Here is an 11,725-nt window from a genome sequence, read left to right on the forward strand (position 1 = left end):
ACAAACAAATAAAAGTTCCTTAAGTCAAAAAAATTCTTTTGGAATGTTTTTCAAAACAGTAAAAATTAACTATATTCATGAAATAGATTTTCTCAGTTAAACAGTACTTTGAGTGTCACACCCATATATGCAGCACAGCTGCAATTGTAACAATTGTATAAAGTACTAATTGGCAAATTGTCTACATCTAAAGACTTTAGATTCTACTTTTTTAATAAGAGAAAATAATTTTGTTAAATAAACAAAAGGCTTTCAAATTTAATAGGGCCAGTTACTTTTTTAGTGATACTAATAAGGATGAAAGTATTTCTACATATAATAATTTGAAATATCATCTTTTCCTATATTGTTCCATATTCAGTTTTTATATCATCTTATTCCTACTGATTTTATATTATGAACTTTTTGTATTAATGGTGGAGTTTTTAATTATTTGGAAATTCATGTAAAAATCAGTTTACTGAAGTTCATATCTATGAATATTTTTTCTTATGTGCCTAATTAAGGAATATGAACACAGTGAAGCCAACTTAAAAAGACACATTTTTTATGTGTAAAAGCATTAAAAAATACTAAAACACATCTTCACAATACAGCTATAAAGCATACCCAGTTACCTATCTTGTAGGTGCCTTTTTGTTTATTAATGTGTTCGTTAAAAATTTTATTAGGTAACTGGCATGGACTATACACGGACATTTCAAGCCAACATGAAGCAAAATGTTGATAAATAATGCCACAGTAGAACTTTTAAAAAAGAATTAGAGAGCCTTGTGGCTGTTTTTTAATCATTTATTTTTATTTATTTTGCAAAGACTTTTCATTTGTGTTTTTTAATACGTAAATACACTTGGGAGAGACAAACAGCACATTCATGAAACATTTTGATGGGAATTAGCTTGTCACTGTTTTGGGACTAGACTGCTTTAAAGGTCAATATCTACTATTCGCCTATTAATTTCAACAGTTGAAGAAACACTACATATTCACATTCTATTCAATAAAAATTAAACCTCTTAACTCTTCTTTGAGGCAACAAGGCTCTCAAAAATAACTTTTTAGTTCACTTTGCACAAAGGGGTTTTGTCACTGAAAATTTACAACACTGCAACCAAGTGTAAATGTATCTTCAAGGCCGGCATATGCCACAGTTTAGGATGTAAAACCAGATCTTATGGCATTCTCAATAGATTTGAGAAATCCAATTGTTTGGCTAACATCCAAGTATGAATAAGTACATAGATAATACACACATAGCATAACAGGTTATATGTACACAGATATTTGCATGTCATGCAAGAGAGTACTGCACTATTTAAAACTAGTCTACCACAGTTTTCATCAGAAAGCCTTTAAAACTCAGAGTTAGTATAATACTCCTACTATCAAGCAACTCCCACAAAAAGGAGCATAAATGACATAGTGGGAAAAGTAGTGGAGAAAAGATAGAGAAACTAGATTTGGGTATTACTTCTTACTCTACTCACTAGCTGAGTGATCCTTCATTAGTTAAGCAGGATCAGGTTCCATATCCATAAAATGAGTGGATAGAGTCTGATAATCTTTAAGACCACATAAAAAATACTCTTTCTTTATTTAAAAAAAATTAAGCTCACTTGAAAGAGAAAATTAAAATATGAGGAAATTTCTCACATGCCACGTTAGATGTTTATCTATATATAAGAGACAGGTGTCAAACAAACAAATAAAAAAAAAAAAACCGCTAAGGCAAAGAGAAACTTTAACTCACCAGATTCCATCTGTTACATTTGAATTCATGCATAATTGATTATCCATGACTGGTAAATTCTTTTCTCACTAGCCGACCACAATTTTCTAAATGTTGTGTATTAAATCACTACTAAAGTAGACTGCATTTCAGAAGCAGCATGGGGCAGAATAAGAATATTTTAAATGAAAAATTACATGCCGGTTAGTAATAATACAGCTGACCTATGTTTAAGGGAGAGAAATTTTAATCATGTGCATATCAAATATTAATAACCTATTCTGTTATTGTTATAATAAGGTTAAGTAGGCTTCTCCATGCTTAAAGAAAGAGGGAGAAGTAGGAATACATAATGGTGCAAAAAGATACAGAGACCGGAGACAGACATAAGGAAAATGTGTCAACAATAAACAAGAGGAAATGAGAAAGAAGGAAAAGATGAAGGTGGAAACTAATCTCTATGTGTCATTATGACTGCCAGAGTACTGGCAAAGAAGCAGCATCCTTTTATTTCAATTTTAATCATTTCTGAATTTTAATACCCAGCTCCTTTTGTAATTCTCCTGGCATTCCCCATATGCCTCCATCCCAGCCAAAACACCAGTGTAAATTAAATGGCAGGCAACCACACCACTGATGTAGCCTCCCTAAAGAACTTACCAGGTGACCAAAAGCAAAAAAGGTATGTCTACCTTATGTCCCTGAGGACCTCTAGTCAATTAACTGGCTGAATGTTTTCTACTTTCTTTAATTTTGAAAAGCAGGACAGTAGCTAGGTAATCTACAGATAGAGAATCATTAAAAAAATAAAGCAAGCCAGTAGTAATACAATAATCAGTGACCATCAGGGCCTGGAAAAATGAGTTTGCTCTCATTGGCACTAAGGAGCATCACATGATTATTTAATTACAGCTCTAATTTTTGTCTCGTGGATGGCAACATATCAACAATTAATAGGGCAAATAGAGGAGACTGTGTTTTTAAAGAGACAGAATGTGCATGATAATGTAATAGGTCACACAGCAGTGTACCACTTAAGAAATTCTGTCTTTTGTGTAACTAAATAGGACTATGTTACAAACAGCCCCACTCATATTTTAAAATGAAAATAAATTTTAAAAGGAAGTGTCTTTTTTAGATAACTTTCATAAAATGGCTAGAACTTCTCAGAATGTTTAGGATGCAGCTAACACAACCCTACTGCAATTTCAGAACTAGTTTTAAGGAATGGAGTAAAATGTTCATTAATATAAACACCCCAAATCTTAGAATATTTTTATACAATGTATTTAAGCTGCAATGAAAAATATCTTTTTATGCAATAATTGCAATCAGTATTTATTCAATGGGATCCTGAAAAAAAATTATTATAGGAAAGAACAGATAGAGGTCAATCAGCCTTGAGCCACTTGTCCATAGTATTTTTGGTTCTGGAATAACAGAAGGATGGCTACTTGGTGGCTAAATTGCAAGGAACTCAGGGGAGTGCTCTGTTTGACTCCAGTATTGTTTATTACCACAACCAAACACCAAGGAATGAAGCTGAGCAGGGATACTTAACCTAATACTGAAGGTCAGACAATGAGGCTAGAACAGAGACCCTGATGCTGGCAAAAAAAACACAACCCATCCAATTATCCAGCAAATGAAACATACGCAGATTAAGTGTTCAGATAACCCCAGTAAAAACAGAAAATTAGAAAATTCTCTTTGCCAATAAATCTTTGTCAGCACAAGCCACATTTTATATTTTATTAATTTTTCAATTTTTAATGAGTGCCCAGTATGTACAAGTCACAGAATGCTAACTATGAACTTTGTTTTATATAATACAGACATATCTTATTACTTTATTTGTAGTTTAATATCTTATAGAAATATATAGTAGCATCTACAAACTTCAGAAAGCAGAAATATTAGTGCATTTTTAAGAGACATATTACGAGGTTAGAATATCTACACATTCAGATCAACCAAGATAATTCAAATAGTTAACCAATTTGATAGAATAGTCTAACTAAGGCTAAGTCTATCTTTAAGTCCCTCTAGTTTCAGTCACCCATTGTTTTGCCATGCCAGAAGCCATAGTGAAAATCCAGGTTTGAGATTTAGACAATGAAATAATCTTAGAACTACCTCTGAGATTAACTGCTGAAATGTATTTAAAATATTAGGTTATATAAAGTTGTAAGTAATCACAATTTGGCTAAAGAAAAAGTGATTAAAATTATTCCACAAAAAGAAGTATTACGAGGTACAAAATCAGTAAGTTTTTAATGGATTATGTTGGCCAAAGTCATAAAAAAACAAAAACAAACAAACAAACAAACAAAAAAAACAAGAAAACATGGGTATCTCAAAATATAATTTGGAAAGACTAAAACCACTGAGGGGCAATAATTTCTAATGACACTGGCAAAAACTATCAAGTCAACACTATAGAAAGAAAAAAAAGGGAGAAAAATTTTATAACCAATGTAAAGTTTTAAAATTAAGTTGCTTCAGTAGAAAACATTTAATGATTCTGAACCAAAACTCTGACTCCATACATTCTAAAAGAATTTTTTAAAGAGTCAAGCAAGCAGTCGCTTGTATGTAAGAGTATACATCATTCTTTTTTAACATGATTGTTAATATATAGTTAACATGTCTCAGAAAAGGCTGTAATTAACTGTCTACTGCTCTAATAACACTAATAAGCATAAAGCATTATTAAAATACAGTGATTCTATACAAACTGTCATTGTTAAACTTTTAAGATAATGTTCTAAATTGTTTCTGAGTCCTCTTAAACCACCCAAAGGGAAATACAACTCTAAGAAATTTTTTAAAGCATAGTTATTAAAATACTGTTTTTTCCTCCCACAGTCTGGAGATAACTGTCTACATCTAAGTATCATTTCAGTTAGTGAAAATACAATGGGAAGCATTTGGATTACTTTATAAATTCTATAGGTTTTTTTTAAATTTAAAACTGTATGCATTTTAATTTAGTACGTCACTCACTGATAAAATATTTTCTGGGGGAAAGAAAGGCTTGCTATATCAAGAATCACATAGCCCTCTTGTTAATCCCCAATGATTTCCATTGTCTGTTTCACTGGAACAGAAAAACTCAATTGCATTCGATATCAAACAGCTAATTATGGATATGCTATATTCAAGACTATCTCCATTTCAAAGATATCTGCACACACTGGGTTCTATTTTATTTATAATAATTATTACAATAAAAAATTTATAACATAAAACCTCTTTTGCCTTAAAGTCCTTAACATTATAAACATTAAAAGGCCAAATTGTCATTTACATGCACTTAATGGCATATCAGGAACCACTGAATAAGACTATAGAGGAATCTCTCGCAATCAACTCTACTACATGCCTAGCTTCCAGGAAAATTGCATCTAAAGAATGCCCCCTCACACAGATTACTGACTACCTTTTCTTTAAATATTTCAAGAAGTTTTCATAATTCTCCCTGGGAACTTGCTGCTATATCTCACTACCCAAAAAAGAATGCCCATTGAAGAATTTTTCTTAGTATCTGGTCCCAAATTTTCTAGAGCTGAGAAAAAGCAACATCCCAACAAAAAGACCTCCCCGAAACACTCAATGCCTATCTGTCACTGTGGCTGGAACCCTGATTCTCCATATATCACATTATAGGAACTTTTCTGGCACTTACCCTCCAAATAATCAGAAGCTGCTCTTTGAATCTAGCCCAACAGGAGATGTCTGAAAAAGTAGTCTTTGATGAGGTGACAATGATGAAGTTCTCGCTGGCACTGCTAGCAAGGCAGAAACATCCCCAAATGAGGTGGTTACCAGTTGCCTCTGAAGCAGCTGGACCATTACTGCAGTTCTGAGGGTGCGTCACAAATCAGGTCATAGCTCTGTGTAGAGTCCACCCACTTCACCCAGTATAACGCCCTCTACTTCCTGCACACCTGTGGGGGAAGGGGTGCAGAGGAGGGGGGCCAGCTCAAGTCCATAGACATGCTAGTAAAGGCACAACCAGGTGCAGCCTGACATCTGCTTCTTCTGCAAGCATTTCAGCCTCATCTGGGGACCCGCACCCCTAGGTATTCAAAAATGTGTGCAACAATAAGCAGGCTCTAAAATGAGTGATGAATGTAATAAAATATTGCACAGTTAAATGTTTTATCCAGCAAAATCTTTCCTCCACTGGAAATGGAACCAACTCTTAATTTTTGATTACAAGCCACTTCTCTACCAAATGTCAAATAACTGGACTGAATAAATTTCAGCAGAAACCAGGGACATAAATCCTGAGGTACCAGTTAACTAATTTTCATCTCTTGTAACTAAACTAGATCACCGCATAAACTGAATTACATCCTTGAAAGTCCATTGAAAGAGGTGATTAGAATTTCGATTATGAACTTTCAGACTGCAACAACTGTAGAAGTGATAAAGAATAACTTGAAAGCATAAAAATAGGCCAATATGTTGGAGAAATTCTACACTACTAAATCTCACCCTGAATATATATACACACAATCTGTATCTATTTACTCTGAAATGAAATATCTAATCTTAAAAAAGACTTTTAAAAAAATAAACAGCAAAAGGTACCATTGGCATAAGTTCAAAAGTATGAAATAATGTGTGTTAATGTGTTGATCACACTCTATGAAGACATCAAGTTTAAAAAGACTTACCATTGAGAACAGCAGTTAGGAATGACATATAAATTACTACAGTAGACACTTTTTCTTCGGTATAGTGAAGGAGAAGAACCTTGTGTAACAGATTGATTTATATGTTGTATTAAGACCATATTCTACCCTGATGTCAGTGGAATATGTGATTAGGTATTGATAATTGTGTATAGGCAGTTAAGTGCAACCGATTCTTAGATAATGTAAGTGAAAATAAGCATTTTCTCAAGTTAATTGTGAATTTTGAAATTCAACTTTAACCGTATTTTGATGTTTCAAAGGGATCTTGAAAGAGAAAGGATTTTTAACTTAAAAGAAAACAACAAATACATTTAGTATTATAACAAAGTAGAAATCTCCCTTATTTTAAGGATGGCAAATTAACAAGAAGTCAAATAAAGGAGGTAAGAATATTTTCAGAGAAAAGCTCAGAGGGTCAATCAATAAATCAATCAGCGAGCCCCACTTTTATTCATATTTTCAGAACTCCATGAAAAACTCAAACATTCCACATAAGACTTGGAAGAGAAGACACTTTATTGAAGTTATTATCTGAGGAATCAAATAGTTTAATCTTTTTGGAACTTTGTAGAAAGTTAATTTAGCAAAACACATTTGAATGTGTTTGAACATATTTATCCTGAGGTTGCTTTAAGATGACTATTTTAAGTGGCATGCAGATTCTTTGGGGGTTTTGATGTTATAGTTGAGGTATGCAAAGTAAAGGTACATAGCATTTCTTTCAACTGGTTCTCACACGACAGAAATGAGAAGATGAAATTACTTGTCTTTAAAGTTTTGCCATTGAGAAATGATATGAAAAACTCTTGACCCCTATCCCCAACCAGGAAGAGTCTGAAGCCCTGGATTACAGCACAGGTAGATATTAAAATGGAGACAGAGCCGTTATTTAGTGGTGACAGGAATATAAATACGTGCACTAACCTATAAACTGGTATTTACTTCAGGAAGGTAAGTAATATTTTTCCTCTGATTGCTGTGCTGTCAGTTTAATGCAGCGTAAATAAACAGTAGGTGCCTGCTAGCTTGAAGTAGGAAGTGTTCATTCCACACGAGGAACAGATTACTGAAGCCTGATGCTCATCATGCTGAAACATAACTTTCATTTTACCAGAAAATATACCCTACTGTGGATGGTTTTTCGTGCCTGATCTATTAATTAACTTAACTCTGTTCTGTCAAAATGTAAACCAATTTGTAAAAATCATCACAGAGTTTTGGAGTTTGAAAACCAAATCAATTTGAAAAGCAAGAGTAATGACTGTTCTGTAATCTGATCACAAAAATGCTAAAAATGAATACTTAATATAATAAGCACAAAGCATACAAAACTGAAAAAGACAAAAAACATTTTGAAATATCATAGAACTTAATAATCTGAGTTATCTGATTTACTCAAGATATTCCTCATTTGTTAATTAAGGCACCTGGCACCTTTAATATTTTGCAGCCTTGTGCCACTTTGGTCTTTTCAATATGTATACTCATTCTTCACTCTGAAATATCTAAAAGTAAACCATTCATAAAAATCAAACCACATTCCTTAACTCCAATAGAAATATTGCTGAACTCTCCTGAGAGAAGCGGTAAGTTTAAAGATCAAATGATGATACCCCTTCCTAACAGCATTCATGTAAGTGTGTTTTTTCTATTTTATGTAAGCCATAAAGCTACGACAGTATATAGCAACTAATTTTCTTTTTATATGTGAGTACTGAGCAAAATATTTCATGGCATCATTTAAAATAAGAATGCATCTAAAAAATGTAAAAGGCAATTTGGGGAGTTTTCTATTTATAACATGAACAAAATTCTGATAATCAATATATTAGAGATTTTAAAACATTTTTGCATTCAACTACATCGTGCCTAGAAATAGTCTGATGACTGCTTTAGTCACATGCATTTATTGTATATACTTCATCAATTCCAAGTACTAATATATTAATTACAGTCATCCAAGACAACATGTATGGAAGAAACGATGTGTGTAAAGGGCATATCTATGTATAGCCCTTTTGGAAATTTACAGAGCAGATGAAAACCCACTAGAGTGCTTTATAGAGTCCCTGCTGTATATCCATGTTGTGTTTAGCGTAATAGTGTTTGTAACCAAAATATTTTTACAATAATGAGGAACAGGTGCCTGTCACCTGACCTTTTAGGCCTAATTTACAATCCACAACCTGTCACATGAAAAAGAACTAAAAATTCTCCTCCAGATATTTCAGTTTTTACTAAGCTAATGTAGTATTTCTTTACCATCACTCAGCATATCATGTCTTATTCAATCACAGGTTCAAATAGCTGGCAACAGATTTATTTGCAGAAATAAACCAATATTCATTTTGTTGTCATTCTTATTTAAGATGCTGGGAGACAAAAAGAACTACTTTTGTAGATTATCAACCGAAGTATATATTAATTTCTTACAAAACTGAACAAAAAGCATTCCTTTTGAATACTTCTACATACAAAGAACTATTATTTATTACATATTTCAGCTTGTGGGAAAGTCAGGAATGCATTGATTCTGGAAATAACTATTCAGACTTTTGGAAGTCCTTTAGGTCTTCTTTCTAATCTTTTTTCTCCCCCCAATCCACCCCCCCCCCCACCAAATTTTAAGGAGCTAAGTGCTTTAGGAGGGAAATCCCTATTCGTTCTTTTTTTTTTTAATACATCATTTATATTCATTATTCAGAAAGGAATACAAAATTGAATCGTGATTTTATTTCTCTTGTATAATATTGTTACATGTAGCCATATTCAAATTTGACAATGCTAGCTACTGTTTACATATTATGTACTGCCTATGACTGAACACCTCTACATTTAAAATACTGTTTCTATTAGAAAAAATATGAAGTAATAAGTGTCAAATGAAGATGAAGAATAAACATATTTGGTATGTTTATAAAATGCAGTCACTTAAAAATGTGTACAAATAGGATACATAGTTTGCTACTGTTACATTGTATATAATATACACATTGTCTAGAGTGTATTTAATAATGTGCTTAACCAAGTTAATTAAAGTATTTATGTCTAGTGATTGTGTTAAACACTTGGAGAGGTAGTGAAAGATACAGACAGTTACTTCTGCTAACTAAAGTTGAAATTCTGCACTTATTATAACCTTTTCTAACAATGTGAGAAAAACAGAGTAAATATATTAAATTCGTTTCACAACAGATGCTTAGGTTGTTAATATTTAAGATGCCTATTCATGCTATTCCTGTCTGCACATTTGTCAAAAATGTAAGCTTGAATGCTAATGTTTGCCAGCAGACTGGAGCAGCCAGTATATGAATGTACTACTGTTCTACCAAAATAATATGCAATAGAAATAAAGGACTACTGCTAAATCATAGCACTAGTACCCTACAGGAGATCAGAGGTTTTTTTAGAGCAGACACCTCAACCTTGGTTTTCTTCAGACTTAAAGTATGAGTTTTCGTTTTTGATTTTTGCTGCTACATTTGACCACAGAATAAATCTCACATTCCTGACATCTCAGAAAAATCCACTTTAGATAAGAGTGCAAATTTCAACTAAGTTTCATCGGGATGAGTTACTCTGTCAGCAGTACAAACACCGTAAACATCAGAGATTGCTTAGGACAAAACCTGACACAGAGCGGTCACATTTTACTCATTTTTACTCTACTCCCCACCCCCTTGAGAAAGTCAGGTTCCCTGGCCTCCAAGGATTCAAACATGGAACCCCAGTCAGTCAGAGCAGTAAGGTTCTCTCCCGGGAATAGGGCGTCTTTCTCTTTTCCCTGTCTCTTTTACAACCATGTGGAGTCCAAGTCTTAGAACATTTGCTTGTAAATCCGGAATGCTTCTGAGAAAGTTCGTCAAGGAAGGGCGCAGAGGTCAGAACTGCCAACCAGGACACTCTGAGAGAGGGCCCTGTGGTTGACATTTGCTAGTGAAATTTGCAACACCCCAGTTGGAGGCCAAGGCCAAAACCTTCAAGGAGATCCCTGTGCCCCTTTCCCCTCTTGGTTTTCTGAGGTCATCCCAAGAGGAACCTGCGTTTCCCCAGTACGCACGTGGCACTCCCCGGACCTGCCACCTGCCTGCTTCGTCCTTCTCCTCGTGATTTCCCCAACCCCGGTTCTGCGGCCCCGGGAGCCTTGGCATTGGAGCACTAGGAAAAGGCCACCATGCTCTGGTCCGGACCACAGGAGGGAGATGCGGTGCGGACCCCGAGGCTGCACCTGTGATGTCCCGGTCCCAGCTAAGAGGGCTGCCCTTTCTTTGCCTCCTGCCCAACTCCAAACCCACATTCACGCCAGCAGCCCCTCCAGGACCGGCCTCGCTACAGCCAGCAAGGGCTCGAAATGAGGACTGCCGCGGCTTTCAAACTCCGGGCTCCAACTTGAGCGCCCCGGCGCCCGAGTAGCTCCTGGGATGCCGAAGTTGCCACAAACTTCCCAGGCCCCTCTTCGCCGATGCTTACAATCAGCCGCGCCGGCTGAGAGCAGAGGGAGGCGGAGATGGACCGGGAAAGGATGCTGAGCACACTCGCAATCCGGTGGGGGAACATTTCCACTCCCGCAGCCCATTCCTCCAAGCACCTCACTGCCCGCCCGGCTCCAGAACGCACAGAGGCTATCCCTTTCCCCATTTGCTTCCTTCGGTCTTGTTCACTCCCCTTTTCTCTTCCAAAAGGGCCGTACCGGTGACCTGAAGGAGTTTGTTCAGCCAGGGTCGCTGGGCAGGTGTGACGGTGCGTCCACACCCCGACAGAGAACGAATGGCATCTTCAGGTCCCCCATCCCAGCCGCTCTCCCTCACTCCACCAGCCCACCCCTGCGAGGTCCATCTGCGAGAGAAAAGGGGCTCGGGGGACCCCTACAACCCTGCGCCCACGACAGGGGAGCCGAGCCGCCCCAACCAGGGACGCGGAGTGGGTGCTACAGAGAAGTTTGGACTGATTCCGGAAAAAGAGAGAGAGATAAAACAGCAAGAGTAGCAATGGGAAAAGGGAGGCAAAAGAGCAGAACTCACTCAGGCATGGACGTTGGGGGCGGCGGTGGCTGTCGAGTGCGGGCCTGAAACCAGGAACGGCTCCCCGGGCGGGCGCGCCCGCGTCGGACTTCCGAGGCGGCGGCTTCTGCCTCTTCTGCCGCCGCCGCCGCCGCCGGAGCTGCGGCTGCCGCGGAAGTTAATTGCAACTTGACTTCAAGTTGTCCTCTTTCCCCATCCGAAGTGGGCGTTTAAAGGGGAGAGCGAGGCGAGGAGCGAGCGAGCGAGCGCGCGGGGCCAAGGGAAGGAAG

At 36.6% G+C, this 11,725-nt stretch overlaps 1 protein-coding gene across 2 annotated transcripts in view; it reads right to left on the reverse strand.

The window, feature by feature from the left end:
* SATB1 (SATB homeobox 1) overlaps positions 1-11,718 on the reverse strand; it is a 99,563-nt gene extending 87,845 nt beyond the window's left edge. The window contains exon 1 of one of the 2 annotated variants that reach the window (XM_003924927.4): positions 11,457-11,718. The gene's annotated coding sequence lies outside the window, so the exon portion shown is untranslated. Of the gene's footprint in view, positions 1-5,417; positions 9,023-11,456 lie in introns of those variants that run through there. The other variant, XM_010335642.3, reaches the window with a different exon arrangement.
* Positions 11,719-11,725: the final 7 nt, after the last annotated feature.

The sequence above is a fragment of the Saimiri boliviensis genome, chromosome 9, assembly GCF_048565385.1.
Source record: "Saimiri boliviensis isolate mSaiBol1 chromosome 9, mSaiBol1.pri, whole genome shotgun sequence".
In the NCBI taxonomy this organism is placed as follows: domain Eukaryota; kingdom Metazoa; phylum Chordata; class Mammalia; order Primates; family Cebidae; genus Saimiri; species Saimiri boliviensis.